Below are 19876 nucleotides of genomic sequence, written 5' to 3'. Positions count from 1 at the left end.
ATTTCATAATCAAGATTTTATAAAGTTACATTAATATGTTGAATTTATGGGCCAAATTGAGTAAGCATAAAACATAAATAAAACCTTCTCACCTCAGATAAATTATTTGTAAGATTAAGAATAGGCAAATTGTGGATTAAAAACAATTGAGTTCCTAAGACCAGATGGTTTTAAAACATTTCTAAAACTAAGTTGAGTCAATAGAAGAATAGTTTCCAGGACAAATAAAATTATAATATACCCCTCTTTTCCATTCAGTCCACAAATTCTTACTGAACTGATGACCTAATGATGTTTAGAAATGATATCATGTACCTGTTAAAAAACTGAGCTTGTAATCAGATAGTTTGTATTTCGGCTGCACAATTTGTTTGCTATTTGACAATTATTTATCCCTTCTTTGTCTCAGTTTCCTTACAAGAAAAGTTCTATAAAAATCAACTCATAAAATGAAAAGAAATAATGTCATTTCCATAGTACTTTTCATATGATAAAAGCTAAATAAATGTTATGAGTCATTAAATATTATAGTCACACTCAGTGATACATTTTAAGATGTATGTACTGAAAAAAATTTTAGGGGAGACTCATAAGGGTAATGAGGAGGAGGAGGAGGAGAGAAGACTCATAAGGGTAATGAATCCAGAGGAGACTCATAAGGGTAATGAATGGTTTGAAAACCATATAATAATAGGTACATTTATATGACAAGTATATTTAAAAAGACTATTTAGGTAATAATTGGCAACTCATTTTAAATACTGGAAAAATTTTCATGTGCAAAATAGAATAGCATTATTTGGGGTAACTTCTTTTTAGAAGTTAGAGCAACAGAATTACAGGAAGCTTATCTGTATATGTAGCAATCAGATCTGCTCAAAAATAGACTAAGATATCTTAACTGAGAGTGAAGTCTCTGTTCCCTGCAGATTTAAGAGCAAGGCTCAAAATATGAAATATCAAGAGTCTTACAAAAATAATTTCTTAGGTAATTGTAGTCACTTCCCTGTTTAATCATCAGTGGTTTCCATAATTCACAAAATAAAGATGAATCTCTGTTACTATTACTAGGTTAATTAGTTTGTTAGGGCTGACATAACAAAATACCAGAGACTGGTATCATTGAGTTTTACTATTCTTCTAAGTAGGAAAATTTCTCTTTTATTAACTTTATATATTAAAGAAGAAAACAAAGAAACACCTGGAACTTTTCATTAGAATATATTTTACAGAATTGAGAGAACACAAAGTTGTAAACACTAAAATGGGGCAAAGAAGAAAATCCAGCCATAAATGTTCTTGTTTGGTAACTAATATCACTTCATTACCACCAAGAAAATAATATTCATAAACATAGAATAAAAATTCTGAAGAAAATTTTAGCAAGTCAAATTTATTTGTGTATTTAAAAGAAAGACAATATATGGTGACCACAGAAGGTCTAAACTAGAAGTTAAAGAATGGTTAAATATTATAAAATCTATAAAAGTCATTTATATCAATTAACAAAGATGAATATGATTATTTCATTTTAATGAATGAGATAAAAGCCTTTTTTGGAAGTCTATATCTAGTTAGCAATTTAAAATAAAATATTAAGTAATTGGAATAAAAGTGCTTTAATATGATAAAGAATATCTATCCAAACACAGAATCAACATTATTCCACTATGATCATTAAACATTGTCTTTATGAATGGAATAGGACAAGGAATGCACAATAGTTTATTCTATTTGCCATTGTAATGGATGTCCCAATCAGTGCGATAATGCACACAAAAAGACATGAATATGAGGAGAAAAAAGATGGATTAAAATTATTATTATTTAGAGAAGCTGTGGGTCTGGAAAGAAAACTGCAAAACATTATTTGATTATTAGAATTAATAAAAGTTTTTGCATTTCTAAACTCCAGAGACAAAGTAAAAGTATATTTTAAAAAGTAATAATTTACAAACACAAAAAATAAATTTTAGGTATCTAGGAATAAATCTAGCAAAAGATGTATAAAACCTTTACAGAGAAAATTTCAAAACATTACTGAAAGCTAATATAAAATCATAATCATAAAGTCATTATTCCTCCAATAATTGATTCATAGATTTACTAGAATTTTAATTAAAATCTCAGATGGATTTTTTGATAAAATTGACAACATAATTTTAAATGTTACATGTAGGTAAAGGGTCTAAGAATGGCAAAGTCACCCCTAAAAAAAGGAATTTTCTCTCAAATATTAAGACATATGAAATTATAGTAATGAAGTCCATGTGGCATTAATACAGAGATACATTTACCAACGGGACAGACAGAAGATAGTTTAGAAAAAAACTATATATGAAAACTACATCTCACTGGGGAAAAGTTGGTCTATACAATAAATGGTATAAAATAACTTTCCATTTGGAACATCAATTTGAAATTGCATCTTCACCATACCCAACATACAAAATACTAATTCTGGATGTGTTAAAGATTTAAATGCAAAAGCAAATTTGAAGGCAATATTGAATACTTTAATGCTTTTTTTATAGTAGAAGACACAAAATTACTATTAAAAAAAGAGACTGATTTCCTGAATTAACTAAAATTCAAAAACCTGTTTATTGAAATAAGTTGTAAATTCATGAGAAATCAAGTCACCACTGTAACAAGAGATATGAAAGAGGAATTACTTTTAAGAATATACTCACATGACTCAGTAGGAAAAAACAAAAACCTAGTAAAAACATGGACAAAGACATCTATAGTTATTTCAAAGAAATGAAACATGCATATCTTTACATAAGTGAAATAAATTTATAAATTAAAACCTTAACACTCTCGTTAATATAGTGGAAATGTGTAATTGCATCACAGTATGATACAATTTTATAATTCACTACATAACAAAAATTAAGATACTTGACTATATCAAATTGTAGGAAAGATATGGTTATACAGGGATTCATACACTGTAGTGAGATGGCAAATTGCTAAAAATTATTCTGTAAAATAATATGGCTTTATCTTTTAAAATATCCATACTAAAACTTTGGAATTTCACTTCCAAGCTTACGTGTGTGCCAGAAAATTTATGCTTAAATATTCATAGCAAGAATCATTCATAATAGCTAAACTAGACACAACAAAATTATCTATAGGTGGGACGACAAATAACTAAATTTGTGTATATTCATGTCATGCAGGGATTGGTAAACTATAGCCAGTGAACTAAAGTTGGCCAGCCTCCTGTTGTAGCAAATAAAATTTTATTAGAACACAGTCTATTCTTTGTTTTATGTATCATGTATAGCTTATTCTTCTGTATGATAGTAGAGTTGAGTAATTGCAACAGACTATATGCACCAAAAAGCCAAACATATTTACTATCTATCTGTGAACAGAATTTGCTGATTTCTGGCCAAATGGAATATTACATAGAAGCAAAAATAAATCACTGTGAAATAGCTTGAATGGATCTCATAAACATAATCGTAACTAGGGAATGATATTATATTTAATAAAGCTCTAATGTATGAAGTAGCAAAACTAGGCAATATATTTTAGGAATACCTAAGTATGCCATAAATTTATTTTAAAATTCAGAAAAAGCAAATGAATGATAACAAAAGTTCTGGTAATTGGTTATTTTTATTATGTTGGGAGATATCAGAACAGATTAGAGAAATTGCAATATTATAATTTCTGAAATTTCAATATTAAAATTTCTGTCAGATGGTGAGCTCAAAAATTTTTATTTTAGATTTCTATCATACGTATTCTTATATTGAGTATTTGTGTGTCTCCGTTATCAGATTATTTCATTACTAAAATAAAAATAGTCCTAGGTAGGAGTGGGAAAGGTATATGCATATCTTGTATCTATGAAAAAATTGAATGGGAACAGAAAGTGGAAAATGCCTAAGGAAAGAAAAAAGAAAGATGTATTTGAAAAAGGGTAAGTTGTGTGCATATGTGTTCACATGTATTATTATTATTACTAGTAACTGTTATTTTTAATAACAATATGCAGTAGTGGTTTTTGAACAAGGATTCTGAAACTGGTATATATGGATTTAAATTATAGTCCACAACTTCCTAACTCTTTAATCTTGAACAATGTAGTCTATCTATAAAATGAAACTAATAAAGTACCTACTTCATACATTTATCGTGAGAATAAATAGAGACAAGGTTTTCTAAAAGCATGTAACAGCATATAAAAGAGCTTAAAAATGTTCTTTACGTTTTATTATTTCATTTTTAATATATATCTGGAAATATTGTGTTTGCCTTTAAGAAAAACCTGAAATAATTATAATTTAGAGAAATATTTAACAAATTGGAAGGCACTTTCTAGAGTGCAAACATTCTCAAATGACCTACTGATTTAAACATTTTTGAGAAAAGGGTGAAAGTGAAAAAATAGGTGTGGCCATATGTGTGTCTCTTGTTATTGGATTTTTCTTAGTTATGCATAAATTTATTTTTGTCAACACAACATTTTGAAATTTGAAAGAATGTGATAATATTCTGAATTTGTTTATAGTTTAGGTATTACAAAATAATTTATACAGTGTAGTGGGAGGAGTCTTGCTAATTTACAAATCAGCATTGTTTTTTTCATGATTAACACTTCTAGCTTCTCACAATGCTATTTCATCATATCCATTCAAGATTCATTCTGTTTGGTCATACATATGTCAATCAAAATTTATACTACCAACTCAAAGAGATGCAGGTCAGACTGTTTAATGTAAATGACTGGTAAAAGACATATTACATAAATGAGTTAAGAAACTAAGTTTCTGTATTTTAAAATTAAACATTATTAAGATGTTAATTTTTTTCAAGCTAACTTAAAAAATCCGCTTTACCTAACGTTCTAAATAAGACTTAAAGAACTTCAAAAAATCATTTCAAAGTTATATTTTATGTTTTGTGAAGAAATTTTAAAATATTATAATGCTATATCTTATTTAATAATATTTTAATGCATATAATTAAAACTTATTTTATCTTTTTATTTATTTTTTCTAATTTGTTAGAAAAATATATCCATTTTGGCTGTTCTTTTATCAAATTATTTATTACTGAGCTTTCTCTTGATATTTATATCTATTGGCTATTTAAATTTGTACATTTGTGTGTTTTTTAGGTCTTCATTTGGGAGTGTTCACTTTTTGAAACATTTGTTGAATGTATTAGTGAATAAGTAGAAGAACTTTTATGTATTGAACAATCTGGTTATGTGTTGGCAATAAACATTCATTAGAATCACATTTTTATAATATATCTGGTGTTTCAAAATACAGTCACATCTATTACTTTTCAAATTTGTGGTTTCTTTCAATTTTATCAAGACTCAGCACTGCCTTCTCAATACAAATTAAAGAAATATTGCCCTGTATTTTGTCCCTATGCTTTTATGGTTGATTTTTTTTCCAACTAGATATTTAATTGATATTTAATCAATTAAATATTTAATCTAGATATTTAATCTAGATATTTAATCTTCTATATGCACACACACATACAAACATACATATATGTGTGTGTGTGTATATATATATAAAATTGTTTTGTAATTGGCCATGATGTTGAAACTGATATTATTTTTAAATATATTTACAAATTTCTAAATGTATTTTCATTTTTTTCTTTTTCTCTATTTTTACTTAATTTTTTTTGTTTGATATTTGAAATAAAATATCAAAATATGGTGGCATTTGTGATTCTTTAATCAAAAGTTACCACATTTATGTTTCATACTTACTGTATTGGCTAAAACATTTAAAACAATATTGAAATAGCTGTTCTGGCTTATTTCCTTATTTCAGACAAAATAAACCTAGTGTTTCACCATTGATTATAGTATTGGCTGATGGCTTAAAAATACACACACACACACACACACACACATATATATATATATATAATTATATATGTTGTTATGGTTAGTGTTTTTCCTAAAATATACAATGGTATATTTTACCATGTGTTATTGCTGAAATTGTTTAATCAAATAAAACCTTTTATTTCACTAATTAGAATTTCATAATCTTCTATGCCCATATGGTAAAATTTCAGACAAAAGAAAAATTATTTTACATATAGGTAGGTTCATTGTAATATTTTAAGAGCATTGTAAGTTCTAAGGGCTCTGCTCAAAAAGCTTAACCCCAGTAAACACTTTCAATTTTATAGATATATAATTGAGTCCTAGGAAAGTTAAACAAATTGTTCTACAGAGACATGGCAGAGTTGGAAAAGATATGCATCTGATTTAATACTACCATCCACTTGATGTGTGCTGTGGATACAACTGTAACTGTTTTACCCTCATTTTATGCTTTATTCATTTCAAAATGAGATTTCTACCAATTAACTAATGTGTCAAGGGGTTTGAATTGAGATAATTGAGACATGGCTGAAACCCATATTTCTAGAATGGTACTTTGATGATTCAACTTTTTGTACCACAGAATAGCCAGACTGACGGAGAGAGGTATTCTCTCCTATTCCACTGTTTACTACTAAGTGTGTGACACTTGCCACTTTTTTCTAATCAAGTGTCCAAAAAGAATAGAACACCTGTAAGCATCATTTCTTTGAATTGACTATCACCTTTGCAGTTTGTGATATGAGCTCCCTTTACCCTGTAGGGAAATGTCAAGAACTCATAACCAGTTTCAGATTCCTGTCACCTCTGTTATCCAGCAACTGAAGCATTGTCATCTCATCAGCAATGTCGATCCCTCTTTTTCTAACAACATTGCAATTGTCAGTTTCCAGGCAGATGTCTTAGAAAATTCACATACTTGCCAAATTTTAGACAGAACAACTTTAAAACCTGAGTGTTGGGAAGAAGACTTATTCTAAAATAGAGGAGCGGATGAACTGCCTTTCATATGCTTTAATCACTGTTGATCAGAGTAGTTGTGTGTCGTGACAAAACTGTGGAGCTTGGCACAGGCAGGAGCCGAAAATTCAGACTTGCTCCTTTGGATCAGGAAGGCTCTGCTGATAATGCTGAACAGAATAACCAGGCAGGCATTTTAAAATCCAGACTTTGAGGCATATGACCAAGATTACTTCAACTGACATTTATTTGGCATCTAATATGTCTTACCCACTTTCATAAACATAACAATGAATCCACACAACTATCATGTATTGCTATAATTTTATTTATTCTCCACATAAGTTTGGGTCCAGCAGATAACTTCATGCGCCAAGGAGAAAATGGATGCTTGTTTAATAAAGGAATCAATTGCATGGGGGATGGACATGTTTGAAGCTCTGACTCGAGGGGGGAGGGGGGCAAGGGCAATATACATAACCTTAACATTTGTTCCCCCATAATATGCTGAAATAAAAAAAAAAAGAAATTCAGGATGGAATTCAGGGTTTGGAGAGTGATGATGATGTTCCAGAAGAAGACGACTTCACTATCTTTGAATCAATGAAGATTGTTGTACCATACTTAAAAAAAATAAATAAATAAATAACACATCCCCTGAAAAAAAAAAAAAAAAAGATCTAAGATACTAGACCTAAGAAAACTCACAAGAGATAGTGATAGAATCCAAGTCATCGTCACCACCAGCCCTGAACTTACTAACACTCAGCAAGACTTAGACCTGTAATAGGAGGAAGAATCTTGAGAAAAAGTCAGCATTATCAATCTCCAGCCTGACACAGAGAGAACCAAAGAAATAAACATCAAAATTCTATCTGTTACCTTCTGGCTGGTGCCTCCTACTCATTCAACTCACCTGAAAATCAGAGGGCCACATTTATTGATTGGTTCATTCCATAAATATCAATGCCCAGAGGCACAGAGCAGGGAAGAGGGGCATGGGCAGTGGATTGCACATGCAAATGGTGAACACACATCACATCCCCTTCTCACAAAAGTGGTGAAGAATTCATCAAGTTTAAATAACTTGCCTAGGGTGACATGTAGTTGCTGAGCTGGGATTTAGTCCATAGTCTCTCATACCAACCTACGTGTTCTTGCTCCTATGTCAACATTATGCCACTTCTTGTTAAAAAGAATTTATTCACTCCACTTTTCCTTTTCTGCAACATGTAATTTTATTTTAGCTGAAGTCAAAGGAGTACAAAAACACATCTCAGAGTGATAAATGCTTATTTTCACTACACAACATAAAGTTGTTTTCTATCTCTTCAACCAATCAATTCATTTTCAGAGAACCTCAATTACACACATTCATACACTCATTTGAGGGCACCTATAAAAATATGTTTATCATAATGAATCCTCAATGCATTCTTTAAATGCATAAACTATTTCAAAAAATGAACTAGAATAAGTTTTATAATAAAGGAATCAACTACATGGAAAGAATGTGTAAAAATTGCCTTATCAACTATTTTACAATAAAATATGCTCCCAAAGGGCTATTAAAATTGCATAAATTAGCATTCAATCATTCACTTTCTATTTGCTAGAAATAAATATATAAAAAGTATTCATTAGTCATGTTATTTAATACTGTGAAACAAAAATTTAAGATATTTTTCTTATGGGGGATTAGATATTAATGCTTCATATAGTTCTAGTAGCTAATTTTATCTTAAATTGTATAGGATAATTTTGTAGTGATATATTTGATGAAAAGAGCCAATAGTGACTTTCCAAAAAGGTAAATAATTTTTATACATGCGTAGCCCTCCCAGAATCATAATATAAAAGTGTTGCATTGCAATATTCCATACCCTTTGCCTACACAACAAGATACTGAAGAAAAGTGGGTGCTTGAACTTGATGCTGGCTTTTTAGGCAGATCTTAAAGATAAAGGGGAAATACAGAGCAGCAGCCTCCTGACATGTCAGTGGCTGAGAGTTCAGTAGCCTTCAACACTGAAGTAAAAGTGAGGTTAATAGTCACTGGCAAATGAACTACTTTAGCAGCTCTATGGAACCTATTAGGATAAACTTTTATTGTTTCAGATTGGACTGAAGTTGTCAAATTGGATATTTAAGTACTATCAGAACTGTGCTAACATGTCATTGTTATTCTACTGACTTCTGCATTCAGGGGCACCTGAATACTTAGATCCATGGCAAGTGAAATATCACAATGACAATAAACTTTGAGCGTAATCATTGATTATCTAATCAATAAATATATTTCTAAATTATTGACTATCTTTGATGTTTCTAACTCAACATCATCTTCCCCCAAACATTCCCTGTCTCTCAGAAACCCATAGAAAAGTTGAATATATACTATAAATGCTGTATGTGGTATTTACATGTCTCAAATACAAAGCACAAGATAAAGAGTGTCCCTTGTACATCGGAATTGCTTGGTTCTTTGGCTCGCTTCTATCCAAACATAATCATGAAAAGAGAGCAGAGGTGGTTAATCTAAATTTGTTTAATTTACAAATTTATTTCATTGTTATTAATCAGGAGTTCTTGGAATTAGAGCTTTTTACTGTCACTCAAGTTAGTAGTGAAGCTCATGGAAGAGTTTCCATTCTAAAGAAGCAAACAAACATTAGAAGATGAAAATAGGCTTCTTTGTTTTAAAGGCTACAATGCATAATATTGCATGATTGGGGAGCAAGAGACCTTCAGTCTTAGGTGGCAGGTATGCTTCCCATGGTATTAACAAAGGAAACATGTATGTCCTGTTACCCTCACTCTACTTACCTAAATATATCACCTGTTTGGATTCACAGGCATCTAGAGGAAAAAAAAATCATCACTTGAAAGACATACTTTGAACATTAAGATGCAAAAAATAGCAAGCCCTGACAAATATTTGTCCATATAGTTCCTGGTTGTAAGTCTAAATTATTCCCTAGTACGAAATTTGGCCCATCAACACACTGAGAACACCCTAGTGGTATTATGTTCACTTACAACACTATGTTTCTGAATAAAAAAATTAATAGCTGTACACTCAGGCTATTCACAAGAAACCTGTTGAGAAAAGATAATGATCACAGGATGTATTTGACCTAGAACAATTCCAGTATAAACCTCTTCTTCCAAGGTAATAATTAATAATGTCTCCTTTCCCTCTTAAAAATTTCTGTTTGGATGATAAATTATAAGACCACCTTAATTACACGATGACTAGGAGACAGCATCTTTATTTTTTCTTATATGCTACAGAAGGAACTGAAATTTAGAATGTTGGATTTGTTGTAGGTGTACATTCCATTATGTGCAATAATATTATATCCATATGCCTCTGTATATGTATATACTATGGAAAACTTTTAAAAATTGATATGAGAATTTTAGGTGTGCTCTTATTATTTACATAACATAGTAGATTTGATATATGATAAAATTTTAAAAAATAAATTATGGCCAGCATCAAAACAATGATAATAAAATGAAAAAGCAAACAATCATGATAAGGCGTTGAAAAGCACTGAGCTATTTGCATTTTTTACACTATTTAGAGGATGTGTATTCTTGGTGTTGTCATATTTTTAAAGTATATTCTTTGAGCCAACATAATTTAGCTTATCAAATAATATGCCTTATATTTTTACATTAATTTTAGAATTACCAACCTGTTCTTTCATGCTACTGAAAATCTAATTGCTTTAAAGGATTTAATTTCCAACATGGGCTAGTTTTTTTTCTATAATACTTTAATATAAACACATTTTATAGTCCTCCAGAGCTAACAACTATAAATATAAAATATGACATTTAAAAACTAACTTCTGATTATCATAAATGCCAAAAAATAAATTTCCAAATGCAGTGATTTTATCATAAATGTTAGTTGAATCTTCTTTTATTAGATTTAGAGCAGCCATCTTAATAAACACAGCTTTTCTTTAACTCAAATAATAGGAGCAGGATGTTTATGAATGCTGTCTTTAAAACTGAATTTATTTTGTTCAGAAACTATTTTAAAGCAGTTGAACCTTTCATTTTTATAATGACCTAAAAACTATTGTTGCAGCTAGCCCAAAGTGACTTTGATATGTTACTTTTCCAGAATAAAATAAGTTGATGAGATCAAAGACCAATAAGGAAATAATAAGAAGCCAATAGGAGAATATATTAGTAGTACAAAAGGAAAATATATATTGAGCAGATGAAGTAAAATCAGACCTGGAGATATTGAAAAAGCAATTAGCAACCCTAGATTATTCATAATTTAATGTGAACAGAACATATTTAAATACAAGATAAGTTGTGTTTCCTATTGCATAGCCTTGGTAAAATTATGTAGAAGAAAAATGTGTGGCATTTTCTGCATTTTATTTATTTAATTGATAGATTATATATGCATACACACAGATGAATGCACATTAGCGTGAATACCCACACATATATACATACACTTTCCCCATTACAACAGATTTACATAGAAAGACTAAAGAAAATTAAAATTCACAGCAATTAAGGTTAATTCTATATTATTTCAAGTAAATAATATTTGTATTATATACTTGTTGAAAACTAAAATGGGTTTGCCTAATTTATTAACTTGAGGAAATCAATATAGTTGCATGGATTCAATTTTGCTATTCGATCTTTAGCTTGGAAGAGAGTGTGCTCAGCATTATGTCATGTTAATTCTTGCACTCCAGTGTACTCTTCATGCTGACTCAGATCTTACCAGAAATATATTGAATACACTTGCAGTTCATCAGTTACAGTGCACTTTGGCTCATTGGTCAAATGGAGTGTTTGCCAAAACACAAGAAAACCAAAGGAACGCATGTAATTTGTAGTGCATGATAAGCATACAAATCACTGTTCAATGTACAAAATGAAATAATTTAACTATCAGGCCAATCAGGTTCACATTTATAGAGACTTGTGACACTTGGATGACATAACAAAATAAAATCTTAACCAATTTTGGTGTTCGATTTTTTGAAAAAAAAGGAGAACATGTAAATCTAGAATAGATGCTAGTGGAAACATTCATGTGAAATTGAATTTACCATCAACCAGAGTATAGTACACTTTGACAAATGCACATCAAATACTTTTTTAGTTTTCCAGTGAAGTATTTGGTCCTGAATAGTACTGTTGTTTGAAAACTTCTATTGGCAACAAGAATAATGTCTCAGGAGGAAGAAAAAGTGGCAGATTAGTGGTGGCCTCCTGGCTCACTGCTCCCAGAGAAGGAGGTGAAGAACTCAGACAGGTACATATGAGTGGATCACTCCCCCTGAGAACAGCATTGTGAATTTGCAGAGAAATATCATGGGGCATGCAGCACAGGAAAAAAGGTGAAAGGGAGATATGTTAGCAAAGACTGAGGAGTGCGAGATATACAATAGGGAATAGAGAGTGGGAGGGCCACACTCACCTGACCAACCAGTACAGTACAATCTGATCCATAGGAGTATACCTGCCTCCCCCACAGACCTTCACACCCACTCAGACAGGGACAAGCCTGAAATCAGTGCAAAGTTGTGGCACCAGACCACAGGCTCTGTGAGGAGGAGACAATAGTGGGAAACATTTTGAACTCTCCAGTGCATGCTGGGACTGCACCGTGTGGAGAAGGGACTGGTCTGAATGGTTACTTCCCAAGACTGTGACTGCCAAGGGAGTTTGGAGACAGGCACCTTGACTCTGGTGGGCAGTGACACCAGAGCACAGGAGGTGAATATCTGAAAGGGGGCTCTGTCCCTGGAAACTGCTGGTGATTCAGCCAGATCAGGGTGGGACAAAAAGAACAGGATCCTCTACTAGGCAGATAAGAGTCTATGGGGATTTTGATACAGAGGTGACAGCTCACAGTCTGTTGATTCAGCCCACTGGACTGGCATCTGCCAACTCTTAAGTGGTCACCTTCAGTGCTAGCTCTCCAGGGGTGGGCAGCCACCATTGTTGGGATCCCCAGCACAGGGCTGCTGGTGCATGTGGTGGTTTTAGGCAATACCCCTCCTCCAGCCCATGAACTTTCATGCTGGGCTTTGCAGGCTCCACCCTTGAAAGTGGGGAGAAGTGAGAAAAGGTGCTTTCTCTGTGCAACTGGTATAAATCTATAGGACTTTGGTGCTGAAAAATAGTTGGTGGCCTATTAATTCAGCCCAATGGACTGGCTTAGGACATCTAATAAAAACATAACTCTAGGGCTTCCTCTCCAGGTCTGGGTGTCTGCCATCATTGGGCTTTGTGAACAGGGAAGGAAAATCCTAGCCAGAGACCTGAGCAATTGCACCAATTAACCCATCCCATCAGGAGCAGCCCTCCAAGTATGGTGAAAGAACCCTGAATAACATATTAGCAGCTTGCTCTGGTGGCAGATCAAGCAACCATAGAAATGCACACACACTCAGGCTTGCCCACACCAGCCAAGACCTATCTTGCCCCTACCCTACCTTAAGGGGAAACACAGTCCAAGTAACCATCGAGAGTAGCAAGGCCCCTCCTCAAAATTGAGGCATTTGTATACCCTATCTAGGGAACCAGAGACTACCACAGAGACATCAGATTACCTCCATAACTAGCTCCATAAACTACAATCAATGACAGAGAGAGTAACCCCATAGCTTAACACAGTGCCTTCTATCTCAAGTTATTAGAGGGCAGTTGATTCATACCCAGAAGAACAATTCACCAACTTGGAGTTTAAGGTGGAGAACCAAACTCACTAGACTCCATTGGCAACAGGTGAAGACCACAGGTCAGAGGTAATCCAACTTGCTAAAATATCCCTAAGCCAATACAGGACCAGTGAGCCTCTCCCCAGTACTGTTAAGGAAAGACCCTTGAGGACTTAGGGATAGGGCAATAAACCAGCTTAACTTCTCCAGTTCTTAACCAAGAAGCCTGATGAGAAAGAATCAGCAAAAGAATGCAGGAAACATGAAATATCAGAGAGAAATGTCAACCCCCAAAGAAATCATTAGATCCTCAACAATGGATACCAACTAAAACAAAATGATTAAAATCACAGAGAAAGGATTCAGAAAATGAATTGTAAGAAAACTCAATGGAATTGAAGAGAAAATAGAAACCCACCACAGAGAAGCCAAAATAACAATACTAGAAATGAATCAAAAATTCTCTAAGGAAACTGAAGTGTTAAGAAAGAACCAAAGAGAAATAATGGAAATAAAAGAGGCATTTGAGGAACTATAAAACACATGGAAAGCTTTAGAATAAGGTGGATCATGAGAGGAAAGAATTTCAGAGCTAGAAGATAATACCCATGTACTAAACAAATCAGATGAAGAAAAAGAACACAGAAGCAAGAGACATGAACAAAACATATGAGAAATGTGGGATCATGTAAAGAAACCAAACATAAGAATTATAGGCATCCTGGAGAGAGAAGAAAAACAAAAGGATTGGAAAACCTATTTCTTGGAATAATGGAGGAGAACTTAACTGGCCTTCACAGGCCAGAAATCTAGATATCTGCATACAAGAAGCACACAGAACTCCTGGGAGACTCAATGTGAAAAGGCAATCACCACATTGCATAGATATTAGGCTGGTCAAAATAAATATGAAAGAGGCAATCCTTTGAGCAGTAAGACAAAAACAGCAGATAACCTATAGAGAAAAACTTATCAGACTAACTTCAAACTTCTCAACTGAAACCCTATAAACCACAAGGAACTGGGGACTCATCATCAATCTTCTAAAATGGAATAATGACCAACCTAGAATTCTTTATCTGACAAAATTTGAGCTTCACATGTGAGGGAGAAATAAAGATTTTTCCAGGGAAGCAATTAGTGATGGAATTTGCAAAGACTAGACCTGCCCTGCAGGAAGTATTCAGACCTGAATTATACACTGAACAGTGCAATAGAAATCCACCGATGTAAAATAACTCAAGAGTTAAAGTCCAGAAATCTGATTCCACAATATTGATTCCACAATAGCTCGAGAAGTAAAACAAAACAATAAGAATTTACCTAATAATATGGACAGAAATCTATACCAAATATCAATTCTCTCAACAAATGTGAATGACTTCAATTGTCCACTTAAGTGACATAGATTGGCTGAGTGTATAAAAAAACACAAACTACAAAATTCTGAAACAACAACAAAAAAGTAATCCCTCAAGGCCCAGTTCTTCTGATAACAGGAGTCCAGAGAAGAACTGTTTCAACTCGAGAAAGTTTGTGTAATAAATTAATAAATACCCATTTCTCCTCAAAAAAATATATATATATTAAGTATGTTATTGTCAAGCATCTGCACCATTTCTCTGGAGCCCCTAAACCATGTAAAGATGGGTTTGTGAATTATTTTCAAAGGAGATTTGATAAAAGGTTCACATAAATAGAATTACTGGATATTGGATGATCCTAAGAAAACTGTACATTTTTAAAATTTAATACTTAAAATTATATTTTAAGAAAGAGTCATATGTAAAGATATTACTAAATACTTAAATAATTATGAGTGAAACACAAAATTTCTTGGCTCATAGCTCTGTCTCAAACTAATGCAGGAGGAGTGGGAAGAAGTAGACAGGAGTGCAGGTAAAACAAGATCAGCCCCAAGTTAAATGGTTAAAATTATGTTATGGATTTTTTAAGTTTTAATGTATTATCACCTCTACTTCTATGTGTTTTCCTCTCTATTTCTAATTTTTTTCATAACAAATATGCTTCCACAATAAAGATAAATATCATCTCATATATAAAATCAAATCAAAGTCAGAAGGGAAAGGTTATGCCATGCACACACATAACACTTTGCTTTTTGGTTTTCAGGATATAATACACTCTTTCAATATAGAATAAGTGCATGAGCAATATTCCAATGTTCTCCCAACAGACTTCAATAGCCTTCAAAGTATGCTCAATGTGTCTTTTAAACCTTCATCTTTCTTTTTATGCTCTCTTTTAGATTTATATTCAGTGTCTTAATAAAGAATGTTTATTATCATAACACTAACTAATACACATAACTCCCCTTAACATACATGAAGCCACTTCCATTTTTTTTGATCTTCTAATTTCTTCCTCAATTCCTCCTTCCCTGTCCTCAATATGAACCTTTGTTTCCTTATAAACTATAATGTGTTAAAATGCAAGTAAATATATTCAGTTTATTCCAGGTGGTAGGAGTTCAATATATAAATACAAAGAAAATAGAAAGCCCTCCGAAACTTTAACATTTTGATAAACAAGTATAATGAAAAAATAAAATGTCATTTATTACTATTTGGAATGCAAAAATGACTTCATTTAGTAGTTTTATTTGGTTTATTTACCTTAATTTCCTCAATGTAGGTGAAAATGCCATTAGGCAGCAAGCCAGGAAAGGTGAGAAAAGACATATTAAAACACATTTCTTTAAAATACACAAAATTTGAAAATTGTATGTGGTAATAGACACAGGAAAGATTCAAATAGTCTTACAAACACTTTTAAAAAGAAAGAAAACATAAAAACATGTCCCATTGCTTCACTCCCCTTCATTCTTGTGTTGAACAGAAAAACTCAGGAAATAGGAGCAAATATTCATACATTCCTGGGTCAGAGAAAAATTGGTAAGGAAACTTCTCAAACAACAGTTATTTAAAGACTTCCACAACCTAGAAATACCACCTAAAGAAACAATAACAACAGATTGGAGTTCTGGAGGTGGAAGGATAAGTAAGTAAAGCAATTCCCCTCTGAATAAAACAATTATGAAACTGGATGAAATCACCAAAAAGCAACCATTTCAGTGAAATTGAATTGAAGAATTGATCTAAGTCAGATAAATTGAGACGAATTTACTGTTGAAAACCTGCAACAGCATTGGGTAAAAATATTGAGAAATTGCCTTACTCTAATGCATTCCCTTGCATTTGGTCAGCCAAAAACATAGCTCTACTAGATTAGGGCCAGTGGCAGGGGCTGAGGGTGGGAGAATGGCTTACTAAAAGTGGTGATCTTGATTCAAAATGGACAGAGACAATCAAAAATTTTGTTAGCCCAAGTCTGTAGCCCAGTTCATTCAGGGGAACAGACCAATCAAAAATTTAAAGGGCAGATTGCAAAGTTAGAAAGATATAACAGGTCTGAAATAAACTTTTTTTTATATACTAATATGACTATTGAAGTATGATGCATGAAGAAAATATAAGAATGCACTGTGAAATGTAAAGATATAGAAAGGGAAAAAATTAAATACTGGCAGCAAGTATAAGTGTGTATCTCAATGGGTTGTTCACAACTTGATCAACCATGGTTGGAAACCCTATGGGTTTGAAGTATCTGAGCACAACCACTGTCAAAATAAGTAGCTGACTATAGGTTTTGCCAACACAGGGTAGACCCCTTGTGATCCAGTTAAAAACTCAAAGGAGAGAAAAAATAGAGAAATCAGTGGCTACAATCCTTAGGGAAGTGATATCTTGAAGTTTAAATCCAGGCAAACTATTAAAATAATCTTAAAAATCAAAACAAAAAAAAAGAAAAGAAAAGATCCCATTCCCTACAGATGCCTCCAGGTGGTGGCTAAATTGTCTCTCTCAGCATTTGTGGCTAGGGAAGGGGAAAAGGAAAATGAAACAATATGGTGCCTGCCAATCAGCTCAGGTCTGTGGGCCAGGAGTTGCTCCAGGGAGCTGGGAGCCTAGTACCCTGTCTTCAAGAGACTCACTGCTCACTGGCAGTAATCATCTCTGGGCTGGTATTGGCAGGTAACCAATTGAAACCATTTGTAACCATTCAGGAGCCCACCAGCAGTCCCAGATGCAAGAGAGGGAAAATTTAACTGCTCTACCTGCCCTAGTCACTAGTCTCCAAGCATCTCAGGGGCCTTTCTCCTTCCAGTTCTCCTCCATAACTTCTTCTCATGGAGTTTCCTGTAGTTTCAGGGACCCTTCCTTCTGACTCTCATCTGATCTATGTTTGTCTTCCTGTTTGTTTATTTATTTAATTTTTTCACTTTCTTCTAAATCTGTTTTTCATGCAGAGACACTCTGGCTGGTGGTTTTTCTTGTCCACCATCTTCCCCATCTTTAGCACTATGTTGAATAGAAGTGGAGATAGTGGGCAATGTTATCTGGCTCTAGTCTAAGCAGGAATGCTTTTAATTTTTCAACATTCAGAATGATATTGGCTGTGGGTTTATCATATATGGGTTTAATAATTTTAGGTATGTCCAATCTATGCCTATTTTGGGAAGAGTTTTTTTATCATAAAAGTGTGCTGGATTTTCTCAGATGATTTTTTAGTGTCTACTGAGAGAATCATATGGTCTTTGTTCTTGCTTTTATCTATGTGGTGACTTGCATTTATAGATTTGGATATGTTGAACCATACTTGTATCTCTAGGATAAATCCCACCTGGTCATGATAAATTATTTTTTGATGTGCTGTTGAATTCAGTTTGCTAAGATTTTTTTGAGGATTTTTGTGTCTATATTAATGAGGGATATTGGTCTAGAGTTTTCTTTTTTTGTTGTGTCCTTTCCTGGCTTTGGTATCATGGTGATATTGGTTTTATAAAATGAGTTGGGGAGGATACCATGCTTATTAATATTGTGGAATAATTTCTGCAGTATAGGTATGAGTTCTTCTTTGTAGGTTTGGTAAAATTCAGGTGTGAACCCATCTGGTCTGGGCCATTTTTTCGTTGGAAGATTTTTAATTGCACGCTTAAATTTCTGTGCTTGATAATAATCTATTCAGGAATTCTATTTCTTCCTGATTGAGACAAAGAAGGTTATGTGTTTCTAAGTATTTGTCCATTTCCTCCATGTTTTGTAGTTTTTGCTCTGGGAAAGGGGAAACAGAAAGGTATTAATCAAGGGGTATAAAGTTTTAATTATACAAGATGAATAAATCCTAGAGGTATTTAAAGCATAGTTCCTATAGTAAATCATATTATAGTATAGTTAAAAATTTTGAGTGTACATCTTATGTTAAATGTTCTCATCACAAAATAAAACAGTAATAATAAATAAAGATGTGGGAGAAAATTTTTGTTGTGATTGCTATATTAAGTGGTCATGGTGCCATAGATGTAAACTTCATTTTTTCTATGTCGTTCATACCTCAATAAAGTTCTTCTTTTTAAATGAAATGACCAATGCCTGGGCTAGGGAGAAATGTGGAGAAATCACTGAATGACAAGGCAGAGTTTGGGAAGATTAAAGTTTCTGGAGATGGATGGTGGTGATGGGTGCACTACAATGTGAATGCACTTAATGAACTGAACTGTACACCTCCCAAATGGTTTAAATGGCAAACGTCATAGCATTAATATTTGTATTTTAACAGAATTTTAAAAAAATGTAATGTAATGTCATGTCATAAAAAGTGCATGTAATGGTCCTAAAAAGAAGGAATATCACAGAGAAATCTATTAAAATTAGCTGAGAGATATAATAACTGAATTTTCAATTTCATTATATTCACTTAATCTAATGACTGAATCTAAATTAGAAATGGCAGAAAGAATAAAAGGTTATCTTAAATATAGATTTTAAAAAATTTAAAATTTAAAAATTTTAAAAATACATTAAATTTCAAATTTAAAAAATAGAGAAATAAATATTAAAGAAATAAAAATAGATTCATAGATCTCTGGAACAATGTCATGCATTCCAACAAACATGCAGTATGATTTCCAGTAAGAAAAGAATGAAAGTAGTGGCTGAAAAAATTATGAAGAAATAATGATTGAAACTTTCCAACTTGATGACAAACATTAATTTTATATCCATGAGGCTTAATGAACTCCACATAAGGTAAACAAAAAATACAACACCTACACACATTATAATGATCTTTCTGAGAATCAAAAGGAAAATTTTGAATTAAACAAAATAAAAATGGCTCATAATTTACAAATTGAATAATATAATGAATAACTAATGTCTATTAGAAACAGTGGAGTCCATAAGGCAGTAAATGACATATAAAAGGTGATGAAAGAAAAATAAAATCTCAATAA

The sequence above is a fragment of the Microcebus murinus genome, chromosome 3 (genome assembly GCF_040939455.1).
Source record: "Microcebus murinus isolate Inina chromosome 3, M.murinus_Inina_mat1.0, whole genome shotgun sequence".
NCBI lineage: Eukaryota > Metazoa > Chordata > Mammalia > Primates > Cheirogaleidae > Microcebus > Microcebus murinus.
This window is presented reverse-complemented; position numbering follows the sequence as displayed.